Genomic DNA, 22,190 nt, shown 5'->3' on the forward strand with positions numbered 1-22,190 from the left:
GTCAGCAGAGTCTTCTGATCATCCACTCCATGGACCCATTCAAAGACCACACCACTTGGTTCCAACCCCCCTCCCTCTCTTCTTTCATTTGCTTTCCTCTAATTGAAGCTCTTAACTCTTTCATCCCTATTACTGATTTTTCTTCATGTATTATTCAACATGAGCTTGTGACAGCTGCAATGTCTCAGCAGCGTAGTTCAATAATACAATATTCTTGCTCATATAAAATCCTGGCCACGAGATCTTCTGGGCCACTCTTCCAGGTGCTCAACTCAGAACTCAGGATATTTCCATAGTGTGTTCTGCCATATTAAAACCCTTCCTTTTCTGCTGTGTGGTTAGGGAGGAAGAGCAAGGAAGACTGCACAAGGGTTGTTTATGGCCTGGAAGTGGCATATATCACTTCCACTCACCTTCCATTAGAGGAGCTTAATGACACAGTCCACCTGGACACAAAGGGATACTGGGGGAAATATGTCTTCCTGTGTTCCCAGGAGAAAAATAAAGTAGATATGTAAACTAAAAAAAAAAAAAAAAACTTACCCATTTGCCCTGTTACCATACATAACCCCTTAAAAATTAAATTCTCAATAATGTTCATGAAATGAATTGGCATGGGCAGTTACCCGTGAAGAGGGATCTAATCTGACTGCATAGGCATGGCTTCTTGAGTAACTGCTGAATATTTTGAAACTCAATTTTCTTATATTGGTTTAAAAAATGTTCCTATATAATTGAAAATCAATAAAATATTCATTGAGAACTACATTAGGACCTTTGGGTAATACAAAAAGTAAATTATAGCCCCTGTTCTCTGAAGGGTTATAATCCAGTTAGGAAAAAAACATACTAGCTATGCAATAATACAGAATCTAAATATCAACTTTAAAATCACATGCATATGTGGAATTTAAGAAACAAAACAGATGAACATAGGGGGAGGGAAGGAAAAGTAGGATAGAAACAAAAGGGAGGCAAACCATAAGAGACTCTTAAATACAGAGAACAAACTGAGAGTTGCTGGAGGGTGTTGGGTAGGGAGGATGGGCCAAATGTGTGATGGGCATTGAGGAGGGCATATATTGGGATGAGCACTGGGTATTATACTAAGCGATGACCTACTGAGTTCTACTCTAAAAACCAAACTAGACTGTATGTTAACTAACCTGACTTTAAATAAAGAAGAAAAATAGCAAACATCCCAAGGTACTATTTCCTAAACAAATCAGTTAGGAAAGTAAAAAAAATAAATAAAAATAAAAAAAAAATAACACTAGACCAATTGCCACCTGATTGTTGTGAATTCTATGGAATATAATTTTTTAAAAAAAGGTAGTAATTATGGCTGAGGAAATATGAAATCTTTTGAAAATATTGATAGATGATTGATTCATTGACTGATTGATATAGATCATAGATAATTGGATGTTAGATAGATAGATAGATAGATAGATAGAATAGGTCCTTTTCTCCAAGAGGTACAAGACACTCTTGTGATGCACAGAAAAGTACAAATAGAATTTAACACATTTTAATTTTATTAGCTTGACCTATGCTGCAATAGGCCCATTTATCCTATAGCTCAGTTCCTAGTAGTTTATGCCTCCATAAAAATAAGATACTATAATGTTCTACTCTAACTGTTATGCTTCCATTTTCTACTAAAAATTCCTTTGGTAATAAGGAAACAGGCAGATTCATTTATCTCACAGGGCCTGCAAATTCAGTAGACAATGTCCTGTATTGCCCTTAAAATTAATCACATCCCAGAGTGCCTCAAAATGAACCTTAGCAAATAATGCAACTGTGGTGGAATTTGCATATCAGATTTACAATGTATTCAAAGCTTCTATCTCCCCCATCTCATTACTTCTCTCCTAAATGAAATTGCACTATCTGGTAAGAGCAAAGGTATAGTGCACTGCAAGAGATGTCAACCTTACTAAAAGAAACAGATATGTGCCTTGTGGTCCGAGATGGTGGCAATATTTAAGCAGATGGTAAAGCTGCATTTAGATTTACAGTTGTGATTTGGGGCAGGATACACAGGTTATCTAGCAAGATAAGATTTTTCTCTTGCTGGCAGTTTCATAACAGGAAGTGGAGCCGTTTAGAATTATTAAAGTGAAAAGTTGTGGCTCACATTAATTAGCATATGAAATACATTGAGCATTTCAAAAAGATAGAGGTGCCATTTGAAAAGGGAACACACTAGTGCTTCATCCCAATCACTCCTGCACCCCAATCCAAGATCATCCTCAACATGATCCTCTTCAGCAGCATGATGATAGGTGGGAGGGTAACCAATAGCAAATGCTCCAAATGATATTTTCCCAGAAGTCAGCATGCTACAGACATATGACCAAATAGCAATTACAGAGACTTAGGTATTTCTATGAGGCATATAAATTCACTTACATGAATTCTAAGACATCAGGACTAGCCAAAGGAAAAACCCAAAGTGATTCCCACCCTAAACGTTCATTGACCCTTCTCTATCCCCATGACAAACTTTCTCTCCTGCCCCTATTACGAACACCTGATGGCCTTCAGCTTTCTTCTTCCACCAAACATTTCTCTTAGAAAGAGATCTGCCACCAGCAAGTTGTCTATCTGTATCCTCATGCTGGGCTTCCCAAATGAGAAACACGGAAATTGTGCAGCAGCTGCTAGGGAGCAGTGAGCCAGCAGAAACACGAAGTCACAGAGTAAAGCTAGGGCCATGCATTGTGAAAGTCAACTTGATTCAAGGTAGAGGGTTTGTCTATCATAAAAAGCACACAAGTAGGATCAATTGTACACTTAAATTAATTCTAAAGATAAACTCTCAGTTGGTGGCAGATTGGCTTCCTAATCTATATCATTGTTTTGGATCAGGTCCAGACATACATATTCACCTCCTTCTGCCCTGATGGATACTTCAGAAGAAAACTGTGAAGAAGCACTGTCTTCACACTTGTACTATGTTTTGATCTACATTACTTTTCAATCCAGTCTTGTTACTTTCCAATGATTCAGGAAGTATATCTGTATAAGAAGCTCTCTTATCCATAGACCAAAGCTTCTCACCTTTTTCTGTATGAAAACACCTAGGGATAAGACACACATTGATGAGTAACACAGGGGGTGATCCTCAACAGGGTATTAGAACCCTGGCAAAACATTGATTCTGATAATTCCCTCAGGAGGAGTCATTCTATTACCTCATCCCATACTTTTACCTATTCATTTGGCCAATAAACATTTATTTAAAGTCATTTCTCTGTAAGTCAAATGCTATGCCATCATTAAGAAACTTACATATATTTGAGGCTGGGGATCAGGAAGGCAGTGAACATTATTGTAACATAATGCAACAATCAGAATCATAGACCTTTGAAATAGCAGTAAATGTATCTAAAAATCAAGAGGATAAGAGACCAATAACCAAAGCAGATCTAGGGATGATTCAGATTTTAGAGTTAGTAGAGAAGTTCCCTTACAGTCTTCACCACTGCCTCTCCTCATCTCAACTCAGTCAGGAACAAGTCCAGGAGACCAGGAAGCACAGCAACCAGGGTTCAGACACCAGCATACAACACAGAGCAGAATATGCATGAGGAAGAATCTGGGGACAGATTGTCTCAGAACTGGCACAGAAACCATACAGAATAAGAACTGTGGAGAGGTCACTTGTTTTGGCAAGTATAAAGTCAATGATGACCAATCTTTGAGATAACTAAGAAGTACTTAGAAAGATTTTGTAGGTAAGAAAACAGAGAGTAAGGCATACAGTCCTGGAATAGATAGAGAACATAGATTTAAGAACACAAATTAAAAGACTGACCTTGGGAGAGCGCCTGGCTAGAGCATATGACTCTTGATCTCAGATTCATGAGTTCAAGCCCCACATTGGGTATAGAGCTTACTTTAATAGATAGATAGGTAGATAGGTTGAGAGATAGAGAGATAGTAATCTTGGGTGACAAGGATAAAAATTTGTACCTTCTTACTCAAATGTGCCAGAAAAATTTAATGTAAATTTACTTTTATAACTAACTCCATTCTGTTTTCAGGAACTCCATTCCTGTACAATAGCAAAATAAAACAAAACTCTCATTTGTGCATTTAAGGTATTTCTGGCTTTTCTTTAAGATAAATTCAGGGGTTGCCTGGGTGGTTCAGTCAGTTAAGCATCCAACTCTTGATTTCTCCTCAGATCACGATCTCATGGGTTCATGGGTTTGAGCCCCACATGAGGCTCCACTTGCTGACTGTCCACTCTTCTTGGGATTCCCTCTCTCTCCTCCTCTCTCTACTCCTCCTGCAAACCCACAAATTCTCTCTGTCTCTCTCTCTCTCTCTTCATATCTCTCTCTCTATGCCCTCTTTCTCTCAATAAATAAATAAGAAAAGATTAATTCAGGATCTTTTAGATTAGTCTTTGGGGGTAATAATCTCAGGGATCACTTAATTAGGTTCTCTGCTTTTTGCTTGACAGAAATCTTGGGGAGCTCACTTATCACTGTGGCACCAGTGTAAGGGATGTCTGATGTACATTTGACCCTGCTTTTCAGATATTCACACTTTCTTGAATATATCCCTAATTTCACATGACCCCCTATGTGTGCCACACTGGTATCTGCTAAAATATGGCTAGTTTTTTATAGCATCCTCACCTTCTGTAGGCTCCTCTGCCTCCTCCTTGCCCCAACATGGGCTGTTTTAGGCTCTGGTAGACTTCCTTATCTCCAAGGAAGCCTGATAATGGCAGGCTGTTCTCTGTGTTACATTGAGTGTGTTCCACCCACAGGCCTTCAACATTCTCCTCAGCCAGGTCTAATATCCCACTGTGACAGTGCCATGTCATAAATGTGGTAAAAGAGTTTAACAGTTTCCTGGGATACACCCTGGAAAGGAAGAAACAAGACACTCTCGATTTATCCTTTGCTCTCTCTTCCTCCCCCTCTCAACCCAGCTAGAGGGTTTTCTACTTTTCATTTTTATCTGACAAGAACTACAGGCAAGTTCAAAAATGATCAGATCGTCCTTCTCTTACTGGGGAAATAAAGGAGGAAAGCTACTACAACATAAACTCAATTTCTAAGAAAATGAGAATGAAAATGGAATTTTTATTGAGTGTTATTCTTTAAGACTTGGAAAGCTTATGTGGTAGGCTATGTCCAGTTCTGCATTGGGGCCAAAACACTACAAAAAAATAGAACACAGATATATGTGACTGAGACACAGGCAGGAATGCTTTTATTGGCACTGGTATGTCATGTCCCCACCTATAGAGTAACTGTTTCAACAGCAGAAAAGGGCCTGAAGTTTCTTGTCTCCTTGGAATTAGTGGTTCTTAAATTTTCCCCATAGGCAGTACTGACAACAGGATCTGGGTGGCAACTCCTTAAGGAACAGAGGGAGGCATCAGGTAACTGCATACATTGGCTTACATACTTTTCTGGTGGACATAATTTACACAATTGTTTTCTAGGCAACCAAAGTGAAAGTAACCTTGAGCCATTTCCAGTTCATCGTTCTGCCGAGTCTTTAACTGATACCAACTTTCATAGCCTTACCTAGCTCAGCGTCCCCCTCCACCAACTCTCTCTTATCCATCTTCACCTTGCCTTTAGCTCTCTTTTTCCTTATAACTTTGACTTGTCAAGTAAAAACTTGTTCCCTGGACCCTGTCTTGAAACTTCCTTCCTGGCTTGCCCTGATCCCTGCCAGGCCAACTTTTCCTTTGGATACCATCCCACAGGCTCACATCTCTCCAGTTGCCCTGGCCTCAAAGGCAGTGCAGGCCACCTTTTTAAAGACATTTGTATCAAAAGAAAAATAATTATGCAATCAACCACCTTACACTAAGTTTCAGGAGTTCCTGGCCTCAGCATGCTACAAATCAGACTAGGTTTGCAATATTCCATTATTCTACCTGAGTGTATGACTACTGTAATCAGTTTCCTATGGCTGCTATAATCACAGACTTGGCAGCTTAAAGCAATGTACATTTATTCTCTTACAGTTTGGGAGACTATCTCAGCTTCACTGAGATAACTATAAGCTGCTGGGAGTCCTGATTCCTTCTGAGGCTCTGGAGAGAATTCCTGCTCTTGTTTTTTCCTAGCATCTAGAGGCCATCTGCATTGCTTGGCTCAGGAATCCTTCCTTGCATCACTTCCATCTCTTGCTGCTATTATCTTCACAAAACTCCCTCCACCTCCCTTTTATGAGGTCTCTTGTGATTACATTTAGGGTCTGCCCAGATATTGCAAGATAATTTTCCCATCTCTAGATCATTTAACTTAATCACTTCTGTGAAGCCCCTTTTGCCATAGAAGGTAATAGTCACAGGTTCCAGGGATTAGCACACAGATATCTTCGGCAGAACCATTATTTGGCCTACCACAACTATAAATACATAGCAGAAAAATGCCAAATGTTAATGCCACCATGAAAGTAAAAAAATACGTATATACTGCAGTAACAAGAGGAAAAATAACTTCCATAAACACAAACAATTATTAAAACTTTCATATTATCAAGGGCTTTCCACCAAATATATTTAAAGAGTTTCAAATTTTTTTTCATTTAATACCCATGTGAGGAGAGCTACATGTAGAAGTCAGTTTTCTTTTCACTATTAAAAAAACTCTAAGCTCACTTACAAAAGAATTAATACAACAATTTCTGTGTACCAGGTATAATTTAAAGAAAGCCATGAAGAAATAACACCGTCTAGGATCCAAAGATAATGACCTTTTTGTTTCATGCTTTTTTATTATAATTAATATAAATAATGTGGATAAGCCAACTATACATCAATAAAAAAATAATAAGGTGGATATTAGCAAAGTAAGGGTCATCAAGTAGCAAGGGAAAGTAAATAAAGTACATAAAGATCATTCAAAGATGTCTTTCAGGAAATTCTGTGTACTTTTAGGTAGTCACAGTTTATTTTTAAATTACATCTTTATTGGGGCACCCGAGTAGATTAGTCAGCTGGGAATCCAACTTCAGCTCAGGTCATGATCTCATAGTTCGTGAGTTCGAGCCCCACATCAGGTTCTATGCTGTCAGCTCAGAGCCTGGAGCCTCCTTCAGATTCTGTATCTCCCTCTCTCTCTGCCCCTCCCCCACCCATGCTGTGTCTCTCTCTGTATCTCAAAAATGAATAAATGTTTAAAAAAATTTACATTACATCTTTATTTTTATAGTGGGTCAACTTGTCAGCAAAATATAGGCATAAACTTTCATCATGGCATTAAAAGACATATTTTATGAACCATATTGCCTGGGATCTACAGGTATAAATAAGTACCATTCTGTAGCAACATGTCTAGCACTGTGAATATCAGCCCTACCTTGAGAGTCATAGTGCATATTCATATAAGAGCAGTGTGAGCTTAAACTCCTCTGTGCTTCAGAATCTTCATCCATAAAATAAGGATAGTTCCCACTGCTTAGTGTTGTTGCACAAATTAAATATTACATAAGAAACTACCTAGAGCGGTACTTGGCAAAAATAATAAGTTCCCAATCCATTTTAGTTACTTTCTCCTTTTTAAAAATTTTTTTTTAACATTTATTTATTTTTGAAAGACAGAGAGAGACAGAGCACTACTGGGGGAGAGGCAGAGAGAGAGACAGGGAGACACAGAATCAGAAGCAGGCTCCAGGCTCTGAGCTGTCAGTACAGAGCCCAATGCGGGACTCGAACCCAGAACCATGAGATCATGACCTGAGCCGAAACAGGATGTTTAGCCTACTGAGCCACCCAGGCTCCCCCATTTTAGTTATTTTCACTATCTAAGCTCTTGGATTCACCAGTTTAATTTTTAAAAACAAGAAAAATCTAGAATGACCACAAAATATTGATCTTAAAAATAAATTACAGCGAATTCATGTAAAGTGCATGCATTCATCAAATTTGGTCACAAAAATAGACTATCTTAATAATAAACACATAGATCAATGAAACGAAATGAAGAACCCAAAATGGGCCCACATAAATATGTTTAACTGATTTTTGATAAAGATGCATAACAGTTCAATGAAGGAAGGATGGCCTTTCGACAAATGATTATGTAGTGATTGGACATCATAGGCAAAAAAATAAATAAACCTTTATTTACATCTTATACCTCATACAAAAATTAACTCAAAATGGATCATAGACTTAAATATGAAGCCTGGAACTGTAAAACTTTCAGGAAAAATATACAGGAGAAATTCTTTGGAATCTAGAGCTAGGAAGAGTTCTTAGAATTGGCACCAAAAGCAAAAGCCATAAAAAGAGAAACTGATAAATTGAACCTCATCAGAATTTAAAATTTGGCCCTGTGAAAGCCCATATGAGAAGGATATACAGATGGCAAAGAAGCACAAGAAAAAGATGTTTAACATCCCTTACTATTAGACAAATACAAACTGAGACCACAGAATAATTTCAGTACACACCTATCAGAATGGCTAAAATAAAAAAGTGACACCACCAAACGCTTGAAAGCTATGTTCAGAACTAAATCATTCATACATAGCTGGTGAAACTTCAGCTCACAGTTCATGAGTTTGAGCCCCACATTGGGCTCTGTGTTGACAACTCAGAGACCAAAGTCTGCTTTGGATTCTATGTCTCCCTCTCTCTCTGTTCCTCAGTACTCTGTCTTTCTCTCTTTCACAAAACTAAATAAAATTTAAATAATAATACAAGAACTGAAAGCTATTCTAGCCTTAGAAATTTCCTAGTGTATTGACATTGAAGGCTTGCCTATTCTTGCCTGTAAGGTTGTACAGCCCTGCCATCCAGAGATTAATGGAACCACAGTCCACATAGCCAGGCCCTGATAGTATTTGGTAGCTCACAGGCTTTGTAGAAGTCACTGACACATCTGTGAAAACGATCTACTCAACTGGGTTAAAAGAGCAACTTACTGGCCAGGGGGAAAGAAATTTATGGCGTGGAATATTATAAAGATGCAGCCAGTGACCAACAAAAATATTATGACATACTGCTGAGGGTGAGGAGAATCGGAAAGATCTATAAAATGAATTTCTTTCTCTTCAGCAACCATAAGGGTACACTTCCAAAATAAAGAGAACCAGGGTCACCTGGGTGGCTTGGTTGGTTGAACATCTGACTCTTGATTTCAGCTCAGGTTGTGATCTCACAATTCATGAGATTAACCCTTCATTGGTCTCTGTGCTGAACCTGCTTGGAATTCTCTCTCTCTCTCTCTCTCTCTCTCTCCTCTCTCTCCCCTCCACTCTCTATCAAAAATAAATAAATAAACTTCAGAAAATAAAGAGAATCAAACTAGACCCCTCTAAGCTTATCACTACTCAAAACTTAATTTCATTTGAACCATGAAATCGTATCTACTGTCTAAAGAGTAAAATATAAAGATTTTGTTGGGTTCTAACTGATATCATAAGAAACATCAGATTTTGATGCTGAGTGAAGGGAAATGTTAAATATTGAACTGAGAAACACCAGATTGAGACTATTAATGAAAGACCACATATGGAGCAAAGGAGAAAAACAGACTTGGAGACTGGTTTACTGTTAGCTTTAAAATTTTTTTCTTTCTTGCCTTTCCTTGTTCTTCTACTTCTCTACCTCTTCTTCTCCTTCTTGTTTGTTTTGTTTCATTTTTTAAGATTCTTCATTCACCTGATCTGCCAGCTTCTATATAAGTAGTTCATTTCTAGGCTTCTGATATGTCTAAATAGTTCAGATGGACTTGGGAAAAGGAATGGAGGAGAAAACAGAAATGCAGTAGCATTCAGGACTGAGAAGCAAGCCCCTCAGGAAAGAAGATGTCCAAAGAATATAAATAACTTGGCTAAATAAGCTTAGTTACCAGCAAAGAGAAAGCAAAGTGTTTATCATAAGCCATCTATTCTGACCCATTGACTCAATTCTAGTTAGGTGTAAACCATTACATATATGTGATCTTCACTAAAACCTAAGGCACTTAGACCAAGACAGCACCAGCTTGGTATCTGCATGACAAACAAAACTCAACATGAGAGAGAGACTCCCTCCCACCTCTGCGAGGAGGGGGGCTGAGTGTGGCTGAGGTCCATGTCCCACTGAATGTTCCACATAGCATAGTCCCACCAGAAGCAGCTAGGAAGAGCCTTTACATAGCAGCTAAAAAGACATATTTGTGAGATCACAGGAGTCATCCTCATAGATGCCCAGAAATGTATAGAAGAGATACAAGGGATAATAGAAATTATGAAATAGTAGATAGCCAAAAATCCAGGGGAAAAAAGGCATAATTTACTGTAACTAATACAAGCACATTTTAAAGCTTACGCTGGTGTAGCTCAGGGAAATACAAGTTTCATGTACATAGTTTACTTTCACTTAACAAAGAAAGAACTCAATGGGAATAAATTGACCGCCAGTCTCCTCCCAAACCTAACTGAGTAACCCTCCCTGAGTAATTAATCCCTATGGATGTCTTTTTATTCTTTATACAGTTAATGAAATACAACTTTTGCTAATGACAGGTTTTTATGCCAACATGTAAATACTCATAAATAAAAACTACAAAATATAATTTCATCTATGCAGCAATTGATTGTCAGCAATGAATTAAATGTAGCATATAACATGCTATCAACTTCCTAATAGACGTGATCTTTTATTTCTGAGCAAACTATCTATACCATATACTCCAACATGTAAAATAAATTTCTTCATAAAAGGACCTCCAGGTCTTACTTGCAACACCTTCCAATTTGTCCTATGATTTTACCTAAGTATCTAATAAATTCCTTCTTCCTAACTAGGAAATTCCATGGCCACCTTTGGTCATCATTTCCACATCTGAACTGCACTCTCTCAATAATATTTTAAACGTCAGTCCCTTCTTTGTTCTATTTCATGCCTTCTTGCTTTTGAACTATTATATCCTTGAGGGGTTTCCTTTTATATACCTTTTCTATCTTCCAAACTTTATCTGCATGCGTCATGTTCACCTTTCATTTCCCTCTCAAGAATGAGCACTGACCTCATTTTTTTGCTCTCCACAAGGATCTATGACCTAAAGATCTTTTATCAACATGGCTGTCTTTATTGATGCTTCATTATCATTCTTGTCATAGAAGGTTCAGAATCATGCACAAAGCTCCAAGTGGGGTGGATTTCCAGTTCTTTGAAATGCTTTTATAAGGATGCAGATCTGAGTTCCATTAGCCTTCCTGATTATTAAAAGGCTCCTGCTTTCATTTTGTTTCTTCTCACCTATAAATCATGTAACTAANGCGCCTGGGTGGCTTAGTTGGTTAAGCATCCGACTTTCGCTTAGGTCATGATCTCACGGTTCGTGGGTTCAAGCCCCGCATTGGGCTCTGTGCTGACTGCCAGCTCAGAGCCTGGAGCCTGTTTCAGTCTGTGACTCCCTCTCTCTCTGACCCCCCCTGTTCATGCTGTCTCTCTCTGTCTCTCTCCTAGAAATAAAAAAAAAAAAAAAAAAACATTGAAAACTTTTCTAATATGACATACAGCAAGCGCAATGACATTTTCTTTAGTACAAAAATCAATATAGTAATTATGTTTTGCTAATTAAATCAATTTAAATAAGTGTTTTATCTCACCAAAATACCACTTAATGGTTTTCTACATGGTATCTGTCACAAACGGAAAGGAAGCCAGGCAAAAGGAGATGAATGGAAAGAGTAGTATGGAATATTCCTACTACTGGAAGGGGAACCCAAGAACCTATATTGCTGATTGTGTACTAGTTGAGTCAGCTCTATATGAAGAGCATATTTTGTGGATTTTTTTTACATGACTTAAAAGTATTCACCTACTACAGAAAAATATAAAACTTGCAACTAAACAATAACCTAAAGTCTCAGAGAACTTATACTTTTTTATCAGCTTTGGTTTCTGAGATTTTGACCTCATTTTGGTTTTGCTTTTATTTTACAATTCTGAAAATCAGGTAGTGAAAAAGTACGCAAGTACAAATTGTTCAAGGCCACATGCAAATTGATTATGCAACTGGAATCAGAAGTCATAGCCGTCATGTTCACACTGCTGATAATCTTTTGCCTTATTACCTTAGAACACCCCACAATTTTGCTTTCCCTGTTTCATATTCCAGGAAAAATGATAATTAGTGAACTCAGAGATGTGCCATTTGTTTTTTTCTTTTCTTTTCAAGTTCCCTGGAACTAACATTCTCAAACTTAATCTATCACACCCACATCTTATCTGCAGTATCCAGAGCAGAGGAAAAAGAAATCCTTGGGCACTGTCCCAGAAAACAGAAATAGGCTACCAGTTTCAGTAAAATAGGAACAAATCAGCAAATGGTCAAAATAATTCATCTTCCTGCTTACTTTCTTTTATATATATATATATGTGTGTGTGTATATATACACATATATATATGTGTGTGTATATATATATACATAAAGATATATATATACCTTTATATATATATATACCTTTATATATATATACACACATATATAAATATATATTTCTTATATATATGTATATATATATACATACACACACACACACACACACACACACACACACATATATATGCACCTTTTTCTCTCACACTTCCCACCCCAAACTGTTTATCTAAGAAAGTTCCTAGAGAAATATACCTCTGTTCAATGGAACCTATATCTGCCATTCCGGAAACTTTCTGCTAGACTCTAGAAGTAAGAATTGGAGGAAGGAGGGATGTCTTATTCAAATTGTTTACCTCCACATGTAGCAAAATACTTGCCACATAATCAACTGAAAAATGTTGAATCTGGGGTGCCTGGGTGGCTCAATTAAGTGTCCAACTCTTGGTTTCAGCTCAGGTCATCATCTTAGGGTTTGTGAGTTCAAGCCCCACATTGCGCTCTGTGCTGACAGTGTGGAGCCTGGTTGGGATTCTCTCTCCCTCCCTCTCTCTCTCTGCCCCACATGATCTCTCTATCTCTCTCTCAAAATAAATAAACGGACTTCAAAAAATAAAAATTAAACATAATTAAATAAAAAAGTTGAATAAATAAAATATAATATGAGCATGCCGTAGTTCACTTCTAGATCATACTTGCACTTGAGACCTCACTGCCAAATTGTTACCAATTATACCAAATATAGGTAATGAAATAGCTTCATATGATTTCTCATTTTTCTCCTCAGAGTTTACTATCATGTTTTATCCTTAAGGTTTTGATCAGCTGGGAGATAACGAATTCCAGAGAAACATGAGCTAAATTATGCAGTCTTGTGGTTAAAAGTGCTGACTCTGGAGTCAGGTTGTCTGGATTCAAATTCCTGCTCCAGTACATACCAGCTGTTGGTGGTAGGCAACTTAATTAATGATTCCATGTCTCAGCTAATCCATCGGTTAGTATCACCACCTACTTCACCAAGTCGTATAAGTATTAAATGAAATTTGTAAACCTCTTAAAATAGTGTCTGGCTCATAGTAAGAATTATATAAGTATTTCTTTTTAAAAAGTGGTCTTCTGAGCTACTACCATCAATTAGTCAACTAAAAAGAATTTACCGTTTGTTATAGGGAAAAAATGGCAGGCCGCATCTCTATGAAAATATTCTATGCTAGATGTAATATTTTAATTGGTAGAGCCTGTCAAAAACTGAGAATAATTGATTGCATGATGATGGGTATAAGTCATAAAACTAAACTTGTCTCCTCCATCCTCCTCTCCCTGTTCATACTCACACAAAAATTTTACAGTAACATTTCCTCCTAAAATCTGGAAATGTTCTTTAAAGCACATTGTTTCTCCTTGCCAAATGTAGGAAGCTCTGGCCTCTGGCAATACAAAGAACAAGATATCCTGAAAAATCCTTTCAGACAAAACACCGGTGTGAGATGACTTGCAATAAAGATTCTTTTCAGTAAATAGCTAAAAATACAAAAAGTAAAACAAGTCCTCAGAGACCACAGAATGAAGAAGAAGCAAGAATCAGTGTGATAAATTGGTACTCAAATGACTCCTGCCCTGAAGGCATGTCCTGACTCCTGGAACCTAGAGCCTTCCATCTAAACCCTACACTGGATGGATTAGACAGAAATCTGCCACAAGATAGCAACACTTACTATAAAGCTAGAGCAAATATAACTGTTTAATAATGCTTTGGGGATAGACAAACAGATCACTGGAACAGAAGAGTGTCCAGAAATAACACACACATATATGAATATATGACACATGACAGGAATGAATACAAACTAGGGGAAAGGAGGTGTTATTACAAATTGTAAATAAATGATCTAGTATCTTCACTGTGTGTGTGTGTGTGTTGACAACAGTTCTTTCTTTTCAAATTATCTAAATTCAAGTTAATTAACATACACTGTAATAATGGTTTCAGGAGTAGAACCTAGTGATTCATCACTTACATAAAACACCTAGTGCTCATCCCAACAAGGGCCCTCCTCAATGCCCATCACCCATTTAGGCCATCCCTCCACCCACCGCCCCTCCAGCAATCCCCAGGTTGTTCTTTTTATTTAAGAGTCTCTTATGGTTTGCCTCCCTCTCTATTTTTATTCTTATTTCTCCTTCCCTTCTATGTCTCCTGCCACAGAATAATATCACTTCAAAGTAAATTAAAGACCTATGAGAAGAACAAACCATAAAGCTTTCAGAAGACCATAGAGGAAAATATCTTTAAGATTTCAGGAGAAGGAGAGATATTTGATATATAAAGATTACTAATACAAAGAAAACATGATAAATTTAACTATGATAAAGCTAATTTTTTCATCAAAAACACCTTAGAAAGAGAAGGAGTAACAAAGCAGACAATGACATTTGTGACACATATAATTGACAAAGGACCAGTGCAGAGAAGACCTAGAGAACTGCTACCATTGCACACCTCCAAGTTTGCCAAAAATAATGGAAGCCAAACAGTATCAAGTATTGGTGAGAATGGAAAGCAAAGAAAATTCTCATGTACTGCAGATAGGAGTATAAATGGTAAAGCCATGTCGGAAAACAGTTTGGTATTAGCTAGGAAAGTGATGATGTACACAGTGTGGGTAAAAGGAAACTGGAATCTTAAAAAACTTTATTCAAAAGAAGGTATAAAAGGGGAAATCATACAAAAAGAACAAAAATAACTGTAAAATAAGGAGGAATTAAATCCAAATATGTCATAAATTACACTATGTATAAAATTCAAATTTAAATGTTCAAATTTACCAATAAAGAAATATTATCCTGTTGGATTTATAGAAAGTCTTCAGCTGTATAGTATTTACTAGACACATCTACATGATTAATAGAAAGCTACGAAGTTTTTATTAATAAAAAACATGTCCCAGGTAAAGATCACTCAAAAGAAATCTCGTATAGCTATATTAATTACAGACAAAAATAGATATGAAGGCAAAAAGAATAATCAGGATTCACTATAATGACAAAATCTTTTGTTTAAAAGGACCATCTAGTATTTCCAAATATGTATCCTCCTAAGAACGCAATTCCTTATGGCAGACAAGCCAGCCATTCACCAAACATGGGACTGAAGTTGGACTATATCTCCCAGACTCCACTTTGTTAAGTAAGGCCATTTGCCTTGATTTTATCAATGGAAAATGAACATTCCATTTCACGCCCAGGAGATGGTCCTATACAGATGACTTCGATTGTTTAGAGATCCTTAGATATTAAGGCAAAGCCCCAACTCTCAAAGAATTTCAAGATTCTGATGACACACATATAGAAATAAGCATGTGTAGTGCAGTAATAATTGCTATCACATATTGGAAATATGTACGAAGTACCACCAAAACCAAGAGAAAGGAGTGTTCAGTTTACTGGGGAAGTCAGCCATGGCTTCTTCCAGTTGATTAATGAAAGCAGATAAAATGAAGAGATGTAATACAAAGACACGAGGGCCTATGGCTAGTTTAGAGAAAAGTAAGCAATTAAATAAGACCCATGACCCATGACCATTAAATAAGAGCACATGACCCATGCGGAGAAATGATCCAACCTAGGACTGTGGCAAACAGTACAGAGAGGAGAGACTGTTCCAGCGACATTGAAGAAGTACATAGAAATGAATGACTTACTGAGAAGTAGGAAGAAGGGGACATGCAGCATCACTCACAGGGGGACTGCAGAGGCGTTGACTGAAAAGCAGATCAGAAACACAGGTTATGACAGTTGTGTTTGAACCTGAGAAGAATGTTTTAACTGAGGGCCATTTGTGTATACTTGGTAGCCGGGACAGTGGGCTCATATAAGTTTGCCTGGAGATTATTTAAAGTAAAAAATGAGAGCATGAAGGATGGCCTAGTTTACCCCCCAGATGCTTAGCAACCCGATACTAAGTTCCAGGAGAATCTGAGGGTCTAAGTGAGAAGGTGACCAAAATTCTAACTATTTGTAAGATTTCTCCTCAGAAAACGAATGAGCAGTCTGGAGTGGTGAAGCATTTCTAAATCTTTGCTACCACAGTCTCTGGAGACATGTTAATCTCTTCCCATAGAACAATCTGGGCCAGGGAAAAAGAAACAAGAAAATGAATTTTCTGTTTTAATTTTTATTTAAGACTCAGTATAGCAGAACTGTCTATTGTATATAGAATATTGATTGTGCTTGGGCTCAGTCCTTTGTGGAATCTTCCAAATCAAGCCTGGGAGATGTCCTCGCCAAGTTCACCCCCACTTCTGTTCCTCTTGTGGCCCCTGTTATTCTCCTCAGGGTAAAGTGCTGGAACCATTTTGCAAGGAAAGAAAAATAAAACTAACCAATGAAGGAGCTCAAACAGCCCTGCCACCCAGGCAAGCTGAGGCAGGCCTCAGATTACCTTTTAACAGTTCTGATGTCAGAAGAGGAAACTGAAGGAGGCCCCCTGACAGCTTCTGGGAGCAATAAACAACCAGATGAAGGAACCTGCTAACCCCCTTGAGCTCCCTGCCTCCTCACTGTCTTTGGAGGTGATAAGTAAGTGTCTCTCAGATTCCAACCGCGCAGCTTTTAGGTTATGAGCTTTCAGACTTTATTTGAACATTTCTTTTCTTGGGCTGGGTCCAGAAACTGCCCTGAATCAGAATGGGTCTGACTTGGAAACCAGAGTGGGTCTGGGGTTGGACTAGGTTTGACTTAAGTGGGAATGGGTCAAGTGTTTGGCTTCAGGTGAATAAAAAAAGTTTAAGGCTGAATAAGCAGGTTAATCTTATCAAAGACATAATAATCTTGAATTACAGCAACCATAGTAGAGAAAGTTTAACCTAGATAAGCTTATCCATTTATAAGATGACCTAGAGAAAAAGTGGTCTCAGACAAGCACTCACAGTAAGAGGTAGAAGGGGAAAGTACTTTTCTTCCTCTATAGTTTCTGCTGACCAGAATGAGACCTGCTGAGGCACGCCACTTGCTCTAGATCCTGTAAATGGGATCCTGGGAAAACTAGCAGAAGCCAGACAGGGGTGAGAATTCTTACCCTAGTTAGCTCTCCCAGATCTCTGTCTATAGTGCCTACGTGAGAGAGGAAAGTAAAATTTTACATTTTTCCTATCCAAATTCACACTGGCAGGCAAAAAAAAAAATTAATAAGAATTCGATCTTTGAATTGTGACTTGTGACTTTGCTTTCAGATACCCGTTGGTTGTTGATCCTTTCTCTCCCAGGGACAGCCATTACCTTCTTGTTTGTCTCATTTTGTGTCCTAAGAATTTGGCTTGGCAGCCATCAGGTGGGGGCCCCAAAATATGGTCAAACATAAATGCAGTTTGCACCCCATTTTGCTAGACAGAAATGTGGGTTGTACTTCATTTTCAGCTGGTGTCCTACCACCATTGCCAGCTCTCAGAGCAATTGTCTAACTCTTGCCTAACTCGGTCTTTCTGTGGTTATCTTTGAGAGTGGCTCTGGCGCTTAGTGGGACAGTGTCTTTTGTACCCTCTTTGAGGATGCCTCTGGAGTCCAAGCAGTTATTCAGAACTGCGAGGAATATTTGCTGTTGTTAGCTGAAGCCTGACAAGATATTTGGAAAAAAAAAAAAAAAGTATTTTTGTTTTAAGTAACTCTATGGTGAGAAGTTGGCCAAATTGAAAGCGGATATTCAGAGCCTGACAGGAATTTATTTTAGACCTTCTCCTCTAAGCTAAAATGAAACTATGTACCCAGAAGGAAACATTCTGAAACCTTTGTGGAAGGATTTACTAAAACATTCTAAGACATACAACTCTAAATTTAGAACATAGGGATCTTTTGATTTACATCTTATTTGAAGATCTTCTCCATCATATAAAGAAGCACATTGAGCATAATATAGTTGAATGGGTGGTTGGTCAGACTCTTGATATCCTTCAGTTTGCAATCCAATCCTCTGAGTAACTAAACTGAATTTGTCTTACAAATCTAGTCTGTGTAGTAACAGAAATGTGACTCTAGAAATAACTCAAAGTCCACCTATCCTATTTACCAATTCCAAACCTTCCCTATTTATCTCATAACGCCAAAATTTATTGTGAAAAATCTAGACTTAGGGAAGAAAAATCATCTTGGTAGGACTTGCATTCTTTCTCTGTGCTTCTTGAGATGCAAGCATTCTACTTGGTTTTCTCTGGAAATCAAGATAATTCTTATCAGAAGGAGAAAAAAGAAAAGGAAAGGTTATTTTAATTACTAGGCCTATAAAGTATCTTGCACAAATATTAGTAAAAATCTTTAGCCATCTGTCATCTAAGAGGCTAACTTTAATTTATTCCATCTGCCAGAAGCACAATTTAGGTCCAACTGTTCTTTTACAGACAAAAATATTGCATTATCAGAGCTGTCTCATGGCTAAAATTTTAAAATAAAAGCTATAAGATATCTGTTTACAATTGCCTGAATGTTTATGTAGGTCTATGTGTGTATGTTATAAACATGTGATATTTTTTTCTACCTCCAGATGGCATTGCCCACACTAATTTGTAAAGACCTCTGTTGACTTGGCTTAAATACAAACAAGTGTTTATATAAATCAAGTATATTCTCAGAAATACAGAAATTAACCCAAAAATTTTCAAACTTCATTTGATTGAGGATAATTATCAGTAAAAACAAATCTTAAAGCAAGTATACCTTCGTTAGTTTAATTTAAAAAAAAAACATTTTATCAGCATTAAATATACATTTATTCTACGTAGGTTTACTAAAAATCAAATAAGCTTATTATCTCTAACAGACATTGTTAACAAGAAATAATTTAATATAATGGTTAGCTGTTTAATGTCTCATAAAATTTTCATGACTAATTGAAACATAACTGTCAAAAACAGGTGAATCAAATAGATATAAGTAAGATAAGTTTATAAATGAACTTTCCAATAATAATTACGCTTTATTGTGTATCTACTCAAAAATAGTTTCCAAAGTCTTTTCAGTAATTTGAAACTTTAAACTTATACTGAGAAAAGTTAAATGATGGATAGTCATAGAATATCTAGATCATTTCCAAATAAGATAAAATACTGAAATGTTAATTATTGAACACAGATTTATATACTTTTGGCTTCTTATTGCCAAGGAATTAAAGATATTTGAGTCAATCAGTTAACATGCCTTGTGCTATTTTGAAACATTTACTATGAGGAAAAGGTCTAGAAATTATGAAATGTATTTATAAATTTGCCCATTCAGAAAATCCTAGTGTAACAGACAATCAACAATTGCTAACTTCTTAGTTTTCACTAGGACTAAAGGATTTGAAGGGTAAGAAATTCTAATTAATAAATGTAATTAAAACTACTTAGAAATAACAAGAGTGAAAGGAAAAAATGTGTATTAAAAGTAGGTAAGGAAAGTAAAATGAATTATTGTTCTAGTATGAAAAAAGAAAAAATAGAATCTGAATGGATATGAATAGTTGTAGAAGTGGGGCGCCTGGGTGGCTCAGCCGGTTAAGCGTCCGACTTCAGCTCAGTTCATGATCTCACGGTTTCTGGGTTTGAGCCCCACGTCGGGCTCTGTGCCGACAGCCAGCTCAGAGCCTGGAGTCTATTTCAGATTCTATATCTCCCTCTGTGTCTGACCCTCCCCTGCCCACACACACACTCTCTCTCTCTCTCAGAAATAAATAAAACATTAATTTTTTTTTAAAAAAATAGTCGTATAAGTTTTGTTGGGAAAAAAATTTTTACACGTAGTCAAGCCAGTTAAGATTAGAATGGATGTAATTAAGGTTTTAAAATTAATTTTAATATCAAAAGCACACTGATATAAAATTAGAATTTTGTTATCTCTCTGTTAGAAGGACAAAGTTTTCTTGGTTATTGGTCTGCTCTTGATAAGATATTGTGTAAAGTTTTTATTTTGTTTTACATTTTGGGCAACCTACCTGGAAAGCAAAGATTCTATCTTACCAAAATAACTTATTGTGCTTCATGTTGTCATTATAAGGTCTTTCTTTACTTAAGAAAATCCAGTCCTCCCAATATTAAGAGCCGTTATATTTGCCTTTAAAATCTTCTTGTGTCACGTTGTTAGAGATGATTAAATACTATTTGGTAATGATATGTGATCTTACTTAGTCAAATCTTCAAACCTTTTGGCATTTTGATAACTTCCAAAAATCAAAGTCTAACTATAGTTTTTGTGACCTCAAAGTAACTTTGAGATGTCTCAGAGCAACCCTGGAAAAAATCTCAAAAGGTTTATCTCTCATTTTGTACAAGAGCAATGCTAAATTAACTCAATTTATTTGGCATGTTAAATTACATGAGAAGCATTGTCAGAAAAGTGATGATAAACTTTCTTAGATATGGATGCATGTTAATGATATACGTGTTCTAAAATATTATATGAAATTCCTAAAAATCTGAAATGCCCTGATGTAATGTTAACATTCATATTTCTAGTTATTACCTTAAAATGTTATATATCACAGAAATAACCAAATTTCCTTGTCAATTTTCTTATCATGAATTTCTTTTCATATCTTTAACTTTGAGCATTTTAAAACCTTTTGTGATTTACAGACACTTATTGTTTTACTCTGATACTTTATTAATTTTTTAAATCTTTAGTTGTTTCAAGAGTTTATTGAAATTCTAGTTAGTTAACATATACTGCAATATTAGTTTCAGGAGTAGAATTTAGTGACTCATAACTTGCAGATAACACCCAGTGCTTTCAGAAGTGTCCTCCTTAATGCCCATCACCCCTTAAACCCATCGTCCCACCCACCTCCCCTACAGTAACCCTCAGTTTGTTTTCTATAGTTAGGGTCTGTTTGGGGGGCACCTGGGTGGCTCAGTGGGTTGAGTGCCAGCCTCCTTTTTCTTAAATTTTATTTTATGAATTTACATCCAAGTTAGTTAGCATATAATGCAACAATGATTTCAGGAGTAGATTACCCATTTAGCCCATCCCCCTTCTCACAACGCCTCCAGTAACCCTCTGTGGGTTCTCCATATCTAAGAGTCTCATGTTTTTGTCCCCCTCTCTGTTTTTATATTATTTTTGCTTCCCTACCCTTATGTTCATCTGTTTCGTCTGAGAATTTTTTTTAAGTGACATTCATGGAAAGGACCTTACCAAGGACTCCTGACCTCTGACACTGTTGTCAAATTACAAGGTGTCAAACAAAATCCGGGTGCATATTTCACAACTGAAGGAGGTTCCAGTGACATCTATTCCTGTGCAAATGCTGAAGACCTCAAAATCAAATTGGCCAGGAAAAGAAGCTGACACTGAGGTAGATTGCTTCCTCCCAAAATGTTGAGTCATGAGCCATTTTTTTTTTTTTTATTTCTCCTTTCCTCTCTGACCATCCTTTCCTAATTCTGACACATAAAGATCTTTATGGTTCTTTTGTCTACTTTTTTTCTTGCTCTGGCCTGGGAAAAATGCCACCATTCATATAGGTTAGGCCATTGCAAAAAGTATTAATTCCACCTCCAAATGATTGTTGGATCTGCCATGATGCTGGTGATCTGGTAGTTCTGCCGATCACACACATCTCCCTGATTTCCAGTGCCTCGATTTCTCCAGAACAAACTTAGGTCCATCTCTATCATGTCAGACTCTTGATCCTAGAGGTCCATTTCCCTGTCTCTTGTTAACAATCTTAAACTTGGGGAACTTTGCATCCACACTCTCTACAATGAAAAGGACACAAGGCAAGAGTGACCAAAATAAAACCACCTGTGTAGTTTACAGACCTGTACATTTTACTAGCCTCTGTGGCTGTCACCTTG

Source organism: Crocuta crocuta, unplaced genomic scaffold (genome assembly GCF_008692635.1).
Source record: "Crocuta crocuta isolate KB4526 unplaced genomic scaffold, BGI_CrCroc_1.0 scaffold134, whole genome shotgun sequence".
NCBI classification, from domain to species: domain Eukaryota; kingdom Metazoa; phylum Chordata; class Mammalia; order Carnivora; family Hyaenidae; genus Crocuta; species Crocuta crocuta.